We start from the raw sequence: 13357 nt of genomic DNA, 5'->3' as shown, positions 1-13357 counted from the left end.
CCCGGTCTTACTCTGACCCCGCTGTTACACTGACCCTGTATTACTCTGATCCTGGTGTTACTCTGATCCTGTGTAAATCTGACCTCGGTGTTACACTGATCCTGTGTTACCCTGACCCTAGTGTTAGTCTGACCCCGGTGTTTCTCTGATCTTGTGTTAATCTGACCCCGGTGTTACTATGATCCTGTGTTACTCTGATCCCGGTGTTCCTCTGATCCCGGTGTTACTCTGATTTTGTGTAACTCTGACCCCGGTGTTAATCTGATCCTGTGTTACTCTGACCCCGGTGTTAATCTGAACTGGTGTTACTCTGACCCTCGTGTTACTCTGACCCCGTGTTACTCGGATCCTGTGTTACTCTCACCCTGTTGTTACACTGACCCTGGTGTTACTCTGATCCTGGTGTTACTCTGACCTGTCTTACTCTAATCTAGGTGTTACTCTGACCCCGATGTTACTCTGACCCCGCTGTTAATCTGATCATGTGTTACTCTGATCCTGGTGTTAATCAGATCCTGGTGTTACTCTGATCCTGTTGTTACTCTGATTCTGGTGTTACTCTAATCCTGTGTTACTCTGACCCGGTGTTACTCTGATCCTGTATTACTCTGACCCCGGTGTTACTCTGATCCTGTGTTACTCTGATCCTGTGTTACACTGACCCTGGTGTTACTCTGACCCCGATGTTACTCTGACCCTGTATTACTCTGATCCTGGTGTTAATCTGATCCTGGTGTTACTCTGATCCTGTGTTAATCTGATTCTGTGTTACTCTAATCCTGTGTTACTCTGACCCTGGTGTTACTCTGATCCTGTGTTACTCTGACCCTGGTGTTACTCTGACCCTGGTGTTACTCTTATCCCGGTGTTACTCTCATCCTGTGTTACTCTGACCGTGGTGTTACTCTGATCCTGTTTTACTCTGACCCTGTGTTACTCTGACCTTGTGTTACCCTGATCCTGGTGTTAATCTGATCCTGGTTTTACTCTGATCCAGGTGTTAATCAGATCCTAGTTTTAATCTGATCCTGCGTTACTCTGACTCTGTGTTACTCTGAACCTGGTGTTACTCTGACCCTGGTGTTACTCTTACCCCAGTGTTTCTCTGATCCTGCGTTACTCTGATCCTGGTGTTACTCTGACCCTTTGTTACTCTGACCCCGGTGTTACTCGGACCCTGGGGATACACTGATCGTGTGTTACTCTGACCCCGTTGTTAGTCTGATCCTGTGTTACTCTGACCCTGGAGATACTCTGATCCTGTGTTACTCTGACTCTGATGTTACTCTGATCCTGTATTACTCTGATCGTGTGTTAATCTGACCCTGGTGTTACTCTGAGCCTGTGTTACTCAGACCCTGATCTTATTCTGAACCCATTGTTACTCTGACCCCGGTGTTACACTGATCCTCATGTTAATCTGATCCTGTGTTACTCTGATCCTGTGTTAACTCTGACCTTGTGTTACTCTGATCCTCTTGTTAATCTGATCGTGTTACTCTGATCCTGTGTTACAGTGACCCTGGTGTTACTCTGATCCTAGTGTAACTTTGACCCTGATGTTACACTGACCCTTTATTACTCTGATCCTGGTGTTACTCTGATACTGTGTAAATCTGATCCCCAGTGTTACACTGATCCTGTGTTACTCTGACCCTGGTGTTAGTCGGACCCCGGTGTTACTCGGATCCTGTGTTACTCTGACCCTGGTTTTACTCTGATCCTTTGTTACTCTGACCCCGGTGTTAATCTGAACTGGTGTTACTCTGACCCTCGTGTTACTCTGACCCCGTGTTACTCTAATACTGTGTTACTCTGACCCTGGTGTTACTCTGACCCTGGTGTTACTCTGATCCTGGTGTTACTCTGACCTGTCTTACTATAATCTAGGTGTTACTCTGACCCCGGTGTTACTCTGACCCTTGTGATACACTGATCGTGTGTTACTCTGACCCCGTTGTTAGTCTGATCCTGTGTTACTCTGACCCTGGAGATACTCTGATCCTGTGTTACTCTGACTCTGATGTTACTCTGATCGTGTGTTACTCTGACCCTGGTGTTACTCTGATCCTGTTTTACTCTGACCCCGGTGGTACTCTGATCCTCGTGTTAATCTGATCCTGTGTTACTCTGATCCTGTGTTAAATCTGACCGTGTGTTACTCTGATCCTCGTGTTAATCTGATCGTGTTACTCTGATCCTGTGTTACTCTGACCCTGGTGTTACTCTGATCGTGTGTAACTCTGATCCTGTATTACTCTGATCCTGTGTTAATCTGACCCTGGTGTTACTCTGAGCCTGTGTTACTCAGACCCTGATCTTATTCTGACCCCATTGTTACTCTGACCCCGGTGTTACACTGATCCTCATGTTAATCTGATCCTGTATTACTCTGATCCTGTGTTAACTCTGACCTTGTGTTACTCTGATCCTCTTGTTAATCTGATCGTGTTACTCTGATCCTGTGTTACTCTGACCCTGGTGTTACTCTGATCCTAGTGTAACTTTGACCCTGATGTTACACTGACCCTTTATTACTCTGATCCTGGTGTTACTCTGATCCTGTGTAAATCTGATCCCCAGTGTTACACTGATCCTGTGTCACTCTGACCCTGGTGTTAGTCGGACCCCGGTGTTACTCGGATCCTGTGTTACTCTGACCCTGGTTTTACTCTGATCCTTTGTTACTCTGACCCCGGTGTTAATCTGAACTGGTGTTACTCTGACCCTCGTGTTACTCTGACCCCGTGTTACTCTGATACTGTGTTACTCTGACCCTGGTGTTAATCTGACCCTGGTGTTACTCTGATCCTGGTGTTACTCTGACTCTGATGTTACTCTGATCCTGTGTTGCTCTGACCCTGGTGTTACTCTGATCCTGTTTTACTCTGATCCCGGTGTTACTCTGATCCTCGTGTTAATCTGATCCTGTGTTACTCTGATCCTGTGTTAACTCTGACCCCGGTGTTACTCTTATCCTCGTGTTAATCTGATCGTGTTACTCTGATCCTGTGTTACTCTGCCCATGGTGTTACTCTGATCGTGTGTATCTCTGATCCTGTATTACTCTGATCCTAGTTGAACTTTGAGCCTGATGTTACACTGACCCTGCATTACTCTGATCCTGGTGTTACTCTGATCCTGTGTAAATCTGACCCCGGTGTTACACTGATCCTGTGTTACTCTGACCCTGGTGTTAGTCTGACCCTGGTTTTACTCAGATCCTGTGTTACTCTGACCACGGTTTTACTCTGATCCTGTGTTACTCTGACACCGGTGTTCCTCTGATCCCGGTGTTACACTGATTTTGTGTAACTCTGACCCCTGTGTTAATCTGATCCTGTGTTACTCTGACCCCGGTGTTAATCTGAACTGGTGTTACTCTGACCCTCGTGTTACTCTGACCCCGTGTTACTCGGATCCTGTGTTACTCTGACCCTGGTGTTACTCTGGCCCTGGTGTTACTCTGATCCAGGTGTTACTCTGACCTGTCTTACTTTAATCTAGGTGTACTCTGACCCCGATGTTACTCTGACCCCGCTGTTACTCTGATCCTGTGTTATTCTGATCCTGGTGTTAATCAGATCCTGGTGTTACTCTGATCCTGTGTTACTCTGATTCTGGTGTACTCTAATCCTGTGTTACTCTGACCCCGGTGTTAATCTGATCCTGTGTTACTCTGACCCTGGTGTTACTCTGACCCCGGTGTTACTCTGATCCTGTGTTACACTGACCCCGGTGTTACTCTGATCCGTTGTTACTCTTACCCTGTGTTACTCTGACCCTGCTGTTAATCTGACCCCGATGTTATTCTGACCCTGTATTACTCTGACCCTGGTGTTACTCTGACCCCGGTGTTACTCTGATCCTTGGTTACTCTGACCCCGGTGTTACTCTGACCCTGTATCACTCTGATCCTGGTGTTAATCTGTTCCTGGTGTTACTCTGATCCTGTGTTAATCTGATTCTGTTTTACGCTAATCCTGTCTTACTCTGACCCCGGTGTTACTCTGATCCTGGAGTTACTCTGAACCTGGTGTTACTCTGACCCCGGGTTACTCTGATCCTGTGTTACTCTGTCCCTGGTGTTACTCTGACCCCGATGTTACTCTGACCCTTTACTACTCTAATCCTGGTGTTAATCTGATCCTGGTGTTACTCTGATCATGGTGTTAATCTGATCCTGGTTTTAATCTGAACCTGTGTTACTCTGACCCTGTGTTACTCTGCTCTTGTGTTACTCTGACCCCGGTGTTACTCTGGCCCCAGTGTTTCTCTGACCCTGTTTTACTCTGACCCTGTTTTTCTCTGACCCCGGTGTTACTCTGACCCTGGTGATACTCTGAACTTGTGTGACTCTGTCTCTGATGTTACTCTGATCCTGTGTTACTCTGCCCCAGGTGTTACTCTGATCCTCGTGTTACTCTTGTCCCGTGTTACACTGATCCTGGTGTTACACTAATCCTGTGTTACTCTGACCCCGATGTTACTCTGAACCTGTGTTACTCTAATCCTGTGTTACTCTGACACTGGTGTTACTCTGACCCCGGTGTTACTCTCATCCTGTGTTACTCTGAACCCGGTGTTACTCTGATCCTGTGTTAATCTGACCCTGCGGTTACTCTGACCCCGGTGTTACTCTGACCCCGGTGTTACACTGATCCCGTGTTACCCTGATCCTGTTGTAACTTGGACCCTGATGTTACACTGACCCTGTATTACTCTGATCCTGGTGTTACTCTGATCCTGTGTAAATCTGTCCCCGATGTTACACTGATCCTGTGTTACTATGACCCTGGTGTTAGTCTGACTCCGGTGTTACTCTGATCTTGTGTTACTCTGATCCTGTGTTACTCTGACCCTGGTGTTACTCTGACCCTGGTGTTACTCTAATCCCGTGTTACTCTGACCCCAGTGTTACTCTGCTCCTGTGTTACTCTGACACAGGTGTTACAAAGATCCTGGTGTTACTCTGACCCTGGAGTTACTCTGACCCCGTGTTACTCTGATCCTGTGTTACTCTGACCCTGGTGTTACTCTGACCCTGATGTTACTCTAATCTAGGTGGTATTCTGACCCCGATGTTAGTCTGACCACACTGTTACTCTGATCCTGTGTTACTCTGATCCTGTGTTACTCTGACCCTCGTATTACTCTGACCCCGATGTTACTCTGACCCTGTATTACTCTGATCCTGGTGTTACTCTGATCCTGTGTTACTCTGACCCCGGTGTTACTCTGATCCTGTGTTACTCTGACCCCGGTGTTACTCTGATCCTGTGTTACTCTGATCCTGTGTTACTCTGACCTTGTGTTACTCTGATCCTCTCTTTAATCTGATCCTGGTGTTACTCTGATCCTCGTGTTAATCTGATCCTTGATTTAATCTGAACCTGTGTTACTCTGACCCTGTGTTACTCTGACCCTTGTGTTACTCCGACCCTGGTGTTACTCTGGCCCCAGTGTTTCTCTGACCCTGTGTTACTCTGACCCTGTGTTACTCTGACCCCGTTGTTACTCTGACCCTGGTGATACTCTGATCTTGTGTTACTCTGACCCCGGTGTTTGTCTTATCCTGTGTTAGTCTGACCCTTTAGATACTTTGATCCTGTGTTACTCTGACCCCGCTGTTACTCTGCTCCTCGTATTAATCTGATACTGTGTTACTCTGATCCCGTGTTACTCTAAACCTCGTGTTACTCTTGTCCCGTGTTACACTGATCCTGGTGTTACACTAATCCTGTGTTACTCTGACCCCGATGTTACTCTGAACCTGTGTTACTCTGATCCTGTGTTACTCTGACCCTGGTGTTACTCTGACCCCGGTGTTACTTTCATCCTGTGTTACTCTGAACCCGGTGTTACTCTGGTCCTGTGTTAATCTGACCCTGCTGTTACTCTGACCCTGATGTTACACTGACCCCGGTGTTACTCTGACCCCGGTGTTACACTGATCCCGTGTTACTCTGATCCTGTTGTAACTCTGATCATGTGTAAATCTGTCCCCGATGTTACACTGATCCTGTGTTACTCTGACCCTGGTGTTAGTCTGACTCCGGTGTTACTCTGATCTTGTGTTACTGTGACCCTGGTGTTACTCTGATCCTGTGTTACTCTGACCCCGGTGTTCCTCTGATCGCGGTGTTACTCTGATTTTGTGTAACTCTGACCCCGGTGTTAATCTGACCGTCGTGTTACTCTGACCCCGTGTTACTCGGATCCTGTGTTACTCTGACCCTGGTGTTACTCTGATCCTGGTGTTACTCTGACCTGTCTTATTCTAATCTAGGTGTTACTCTGAACCAGATGTTACTCTGACCCCGCTGTTACTTTGATCCTGTGTTACTTTTATCCTGGTGTTAATCTGATCCTGGTGTTACTCTGATCCTGTGTTACTCTAATTCTGTTGTTACTCTAATCCTGTGTTACTCTTGTCCCGTGTTACACTGATCCTGGTGTTACACTAATCCTGTGTTACTCTGACCCCGATGTTACTCTGAACCTGTGTTACTCTGATCCTGTGTTACTCTGACCCTGGTGTTACTCTGACCCCGGTGTTACTTTCATCCTGTGTTACTCTGAACCCGGTGTTACTCTGGTCCTGTGTTAATCTGACCCTGCTGTTACTCTGACCCTGATGTTACACTGACCCCGGTGTTACTCTGACCCCGGTGTTACACTGATCCCGTGTTACTCTGATCCTGTTGTAACTCTGATCCTGTGTAAATCTGTCCCCGATGTTACACTGATCCTGTGTTACTCTGACCCTGGTGTTAGTCTGACTCCGGTGTTACTCTGAACTTGTGTTACTGTGACCCTGGTGTTACTCTGATCCTGTGTTACTCTGACCCCGGTGTTCCTCTGATCGCGGTGTTACTCTGATTTTGTGTAACTCTGACCCCGGTGTTAATCTGACCGTCGTGTTACTCTGACCCCGTGTTACTCGGATCCTGTGTTACTCTGACCCTGGTGTTACTCTGATCCTGGTGTTACTCTGACCTGTCTTATTCTAATCTAGGTGTTACTCTGAACCAGATGTTACTCTGACCCCGCTGTTACTTTGATCCTGTGTTACTCTTATCCTGGTGTTAATCTGATCCTGGTGTTACTCTGATCCTGTGTTACTCTAATTCTGGTGTTACTCTAATCCTGTGTTACTCTGACCGGTGTTACTCTGATCCTGCGTTACTCTGACCCCGGTGTTACTCTGATCCTGTGTTACTCTGACCCTGGTGTTACTCTGACCGCGATGTTACTTTGACCCTGTATTACTCTGATCCTGGTGTTAATCTGATCCTGGTGTTACTCTGATCCTGGTGTTAATCTGATTCTGTGTTACTCTAATCCTGTATTAATCCGACCCCGGTGTTACTCTGATCCTGTGTTACTCGGATCCTTTGTTACTCTGACCCTGGTGTTACTCTGACCCTGATGTTACTCTAATCTAGGTGGTATTCTGACCCCGATGTTACTCTGACCACACGGTTACACTGATCCTTTGTTAAACTGATCCTGTGTTGCTCTGACCCTCGTATTACTATGACCCCGATGTTACTCTGACCCTGTATTACTCTGATCCTGGTGTTAATCTGATCCTGGTGTTACTCTGACCCTGGAGGTACTCTGACCCCGTGTTACTCTGATCCTGTGTTACTCTGACCCTGGTGTTACTCTGACCCTGATGTTACTCTAATCTAGGTGGTATTCTGACTCCGATGTTACTCTGACCACACTGTTACTCTGATCCTGTGTTACTCTGATCCTGTGTTACTCTGACCCTCGTATTACTCTGACCCCGATGTTACTCTGACCCTGTATTACTCTGATCCTGGTGTTAATCTGATCCTGGTGTTACTCTGATCCTGTGTTACTCTGACCCCGGTGTTACTCTGATCCTGTGTTACTCTGACCCCGGTGTTACTCTGATCCTGTGTTACTCTGATCCTGTGGTACTCTGACCTTGTGTTACTCTGATCCTCTTGTTAATCTGATCCTGGTGTTACTCTGATCCTCGTGTTAATCTGATCCTTGTTTTAATCTGAACCTGTGTTACTCTGACCCTGTGTTACTCTGACCCTTGTGTTACTCCGACCCTGGTGTTACTCTGGCCCCAGTGTTTCTCTGACCCTGTGTTACTGTGACCCTGTGTTACTCTGACCCCGTTGTTACTCCGACCCTGGTGATACTCTGATCTTGTGTTACTCTGACCCCGGTGTTTGTCTTATCCTGTGTTAGTCTGACCCTTTAGATACTTTGATCCTGTGTTACTCTGACCCGGCTGTTACTCTGATCCGCGTGTTAATCTGATACTGTGTTACTCTGATCCCGTGTTACTCTAAACCTCGTGTTACTCTTGTCCCGTGTTACACTGATCCTGGTGTTACACTAATCCTGTGTTACTCTGACCCCGATGTTACTCTGAAACTGTGTTACTCTGATCCTGTGTTACTCTGACCCTGGTGTTACTCTGACCCCGGTGTTACTCTCATCCTGTGTTACTCTGAACCCGGTGTTACTCTGGTCCTGTGTTAATCTGACCCTGCTGTTACTCTGACCCTGATGTTACACTGACCCCGGTGTTACTCTGACCCCGGTGTTACACTGATCCCGTGTTACTCTGATCCTGTTGTAACTTGGACCCTAATGTTACACTGACCCTGTATTACTCTGATCCTGGTGTTACTCTGATCCTGTGTAAATCTGTCCACGATGTTACACTGATCCTGTGTTACTCTGACCCTGGTGTTAGTCTGGCTCCGGTGTTACTCTGATCCTGGGTTACTCTGATCCCAGTGTTACTCTGACCCTGTATTGCTCTGATCCTGGTGTTAATCTGTTCCTGGTGTTACTCTGATCCTGTGTTAATCTGATTCTGATTTACTCTAATCCTGTCTTACTCTGACCCAGGTGTTACTCTGACCCTGGTGTTACTCTGACCCTGGTGTTACTCTGACCCCGTGTTACTCTGATCCTGTGTTACTCTGTCCCTGGTGTTACTCTGAACCTGGTGTTACTCTGATCCTGGTGTTACTCTGACCTGTCTTACTCTAATCTAGGTGGTATTCTGATCCCGATGTTACTCTGACCCCTCTGTTACACTGATGTTGTGTTTATCTGATCCTGTGTTACTCTGATCCTGGTGTTACTCTGACCTGTCTTACTCTAATCTAGGTGGTATTCTGATACCGATGTTACTCTGACCCCTCTGTTACACTGATGTTGTGTTTATCTGATCCTGTGTTACTCTGACCCTGGTGTTACTCTGACCCCGATGTTACTCTGACCCTGTATTACTCTGATCCTGGTTATAATCTGATCCTGGTGTTACTCTGATCCTGGTGTTAATCTGATCCTGGTTTTAATCTGAACCTGTGTTACTCTGACCCTGTGTTACTCTGACCCTTGTGTTACTCTGACCCCGTGTTACTCTGGCCCCAGTGTTTCTCTGACCCTGTTTTACACTGTCCCTGTGTTACTCTGACCCCGGTGTTACTCTGACCCCGGTGTTACTCTGATCCTGTGTTACTCTGATCCTGTGTTACTCTGACCCTGGTGTTACTCTGACCCCGATGTTACTCTGACCCTGTTTTACTCTGACCCTGGTGTTACTCTGACCCCGGTGTTAATCTGATCCTGGGTTACTCTGACCCCGGTGTTACTCTGACACAGTATTACTCTGATCCTGGTGTTAATCTGTTCCTGGTCTTACTCTGATTCAGTGTAAATTTGATTCTGTTTTAATCTAATCCTGTCTTACTCTCACCCCGGTGTTACTCTGATCCTGGTGTTACTCTGACCCTGGTGTTACTCTGATCCTGGTGATACTCTGATCTTGTGTGACTCTGTCTCTGATGTTACTCTGATCCTGTGTTACTCTGCCCCAGGTGTTACTCTGATCCTCGTGTTACTCTTGTCCCGTGTTACACTGATCCTGGTGTTACACTGATCCTGTGTTACTCTGACCCCGATGTTACTCTGAACCTGTGTTACTCTAATCCTGTGTTACTCTGACACTGGTGTTACTCTGACCCCGGTGTTACTCTCATCCTGTGTTACTCTGACCCCGGTGTTACTCTGATCCTGTGTTAATCTGACCCTGCTGTTACTCTGACCCTGATGTTACTCTGACCCCGGTGTTACACTGATCCCGTGTTACCCTGATCCTGTTGTAACTTGGACCCTGATGTTACACTGACCCTGTATTACTCTGATCCTGGTGTTACTCTGATCCTGTGTAAATCTGTCCCCGATGTTACACTGATCCTGTGTTATATGACCCTGGTGTTAGTCTGACTCCGGTGTTACTCTGATCCTGTGTTACTCTGACCCGGTGTTACTCTTATCCTGTGTTACTCTGACCCCGGTGTTACTCTGATCCTGTGTTACTCTGATCCTGTGTTACTCTGACCCTGGTGTTACTCTGACCCTGGTGTTACTCTAATCCCGTGTTACTCTGAGCCCAGTGTTACTCTGCTCCTGTGTTACTCTGACACAGGTGTTACAAAGATCCTGGTGTTACTCTGACCCTGGAGTTACTCTGACCCCGTGTTACTCTGATCCTGTGTTACTCTGACCCTGGTGTTACTCTGACCCTGATGTTACTCTAATCTAGGTGGTATTCTGACCCCGATGTTACTCTAACCACACTGTTACTCTGATCCTGTGTTACTCTGATCCTGTGTTACTCTGACCCTGGTGTTACTCTGACCCCGATGTTACTCTAATCTAGGTGGTATTCTGACCCCGATGTTACTCTGACCACACTGTTACTCTGATCCTGTGTTACTCTGATCCTGTGTTACTCTGACCCTGGTATTACTCTGACCCCGATGTTACTCTGACCCTGTATTACTCTGATCCTGGTTATAATCTGATCCTGGTGTTACTCTGATCCTGGTGTTAATCTGATCCTGGTTTTAATCTGAACCTGTGTTACTCTGACCCTGTGTTACTCTGACCCTTGTGTTACTCTGACCCCGTGTTACTCTGGCCCCAGTGTTTCTCTGACCCTGTTTTACACTGTCCCTGTGTTACACTGACCCCGGTGTTACTCTGACCCCGGTGTTACTCTGATCCTCGTGTTACTCTTGTCCCGTGTTACACTGATCCTGGTGTTACACTGATCCTGTGTTACTCTGACCCCGATGTTACTCTGAACCTGTGTTACTCTAATCCTGTGTTACTCTGACACTGGTGTTACTCTGACCCCGGTGTTACTCTCATCCTGTGTTACTCTGACCCCGGTGTTACTCTGATCCTGTGTTAATCTGACCCTGCTGTTACTCTGACCCTGATGTTACTCTGACCCCGGTGTTACACTGATCCCGTGTTACCCTGATCCTGTTGTAACTTGGACCCTGATGTTACACTGACCCTGTATTACTCTGATCCTGGTGTTACTCTGATCCTGTGAAAATCTGTCCCCGATGTTACACTGATCCTGTGTTATATGACCCTGGTGTTAGTCTGACTCCGGTGTTACTCTGATCCTGTGTTACTCTGACCCGGTGTTACTGTTATCCTGTGTTACTCTGACCCCGGTGTTACTCTGATCCTGTGTTACTCTGATCCTGTGTTACTCTGACCCTGGTGTTACTCTGACCCTGGTGTTACTCTAATCCCGTGTTACTCTGACCCCAGTGTTACTCTGCTCCTGTGTTACTCTGACACAGGTGTTACAAAGATCCTGGTGTTACTCTGACCCTGGAGTTACTCTGACCCTGTGTTACTCTGATCCTGTGTTACTCTGACCCTGGTGTTACTCTGACCCTGATGTTACTCTAATCTAGGTGGTATTCTGACCCCGATGTTACTCTAACCACACTGTTACTCTGATCCTGTGTTACTCTGATCCTGTGTTACTCTGACCCTGGTGTTACTCTGACCCCGATGTTACTCTAATCTAGGTGGTATTCTGACCCCGATGTTACTCTGACCACACTGTTACTCTGATCCTGTGTTACTCTGATCCTGTGTTACTCTGACCCTGGTATTACTCTGACCCCGATGTTACTCTGACCCTGTATTACTCTGATCCTGGTTATAATCTGATCCTGGTGTTACTCTGATCCTGGTGTTAATCTGATCCTGGTTTTAATCTGAACCTGTGTTACTCTGACCCTGTGTTACTCTGACCCTTGTGTTACTCTGACCCCGTGTTACTCTGGCCCCAGTGTTTCTCTGACCCTGTTTTACACTGTCCCTGTGTTACACTGACCCCGGTGTTACTCTGACCCCGGTGTTACTCTGATCCTGTGTTACTCTGATCCTGTGTTACTCTGACCCTGGTGTTACTCTGACCCTGGTGTTACTCTAATCCCGTGTTACTCTGACCCCAGTGTTACTCTGCTCCTGTGTTACTCTGACACAGGTGTTACAAAGATCCTGGTGTTACTCTGACCCTGGAGTTACTCTGACCCCGTGTTACTCTGATCCTGTGTTACTCTGACCCTGGTGTTACTCTGACCCTGATGTTACTCTAATCTAGGTGGTATTCTGACCCCGATGTTACTCTAACCACACTGTTACTCTGATCCTGTGTTACTCTGATCCTGTGTTACTCTGACCCTGGTGTTACTTTGACCCCGATGTTACTCTAATCTAGGTGGTATTCTGACCCCGATGTTACTCTGACCACACTGTTACTCTGATCCTGTGTTACTCTGATCCTGTGTTACTCTGACCCTGGTGTTACTCTGACCCCGATGTTACTCTGACCCTGTATTACTCTGATCCTGGTTATAATCTGATCCTCGTGTTAATCTGATCCTGGTGTTAATCTGATCCTGGTTTTAATCTGAACCTGTGTTACTCTGACCCTGTGTTACTCTGACCCTTGTGTTACTCTGACCCCGTGTTACTCTGGCCCCAGTGTTTCTCTGACCCTGTTTTACACTGTCCCTGTGTTACTCTGACCCCGGTGTTACTCTGACCCCGGTGTTACTCTGATCCTGTGTTACTCTGATCCTGTCTTACTCTGACCCTGTTTTACTCTGACCCCGTTGCTACTCTGACCCTGGTGATACTCTGATCTTGTGTTACTCTGACTCCGGTGTTTGTCTTATCCTGTGTTAGTCTGACCCTTTAGGTACTTTGATCCTGTGTTACTCTGACCCCGCTGTTACTCTGATCCTCGTATTAATCTGATACTGTGTTACTCTGATCCCGTGTTACTCTAAACCTCGTGTTACTCTTGTCCCGTGTTACACTGATCCTGGTGTTACACTAATCCTGCGTTACTCTGACCCCGATGTTACTCTGAACCTGTGTTATTCTGATCCTGTGTTACTCTGACCCTGGTGTTACTCTGACCCCGGTGTTACTCTCATCCTGTGTTACTCTGAACCCGGTGTTACTC

The sequence above is a fragment of the Carcharodon carcharias genome, assembly GCF_017639515.1.
Source record: "Carcharodon carcharias isolate sCarCar2 chromosome 37 unlocalized genomic scaffold, sCarCar2.pri SUPER_37_unloc_4, whole genome shotgun sequence".
In the NCBI taxonomy this organism is placed as follows: Eukaryota; Metazoa; Chordata; class Chondrichthyes; order Lamniformes; family Lamnidae; genus Carcharodon; species Carcharodon carcharias.
Note: the sequence above shows the minus strand (reverse complement) of the source record.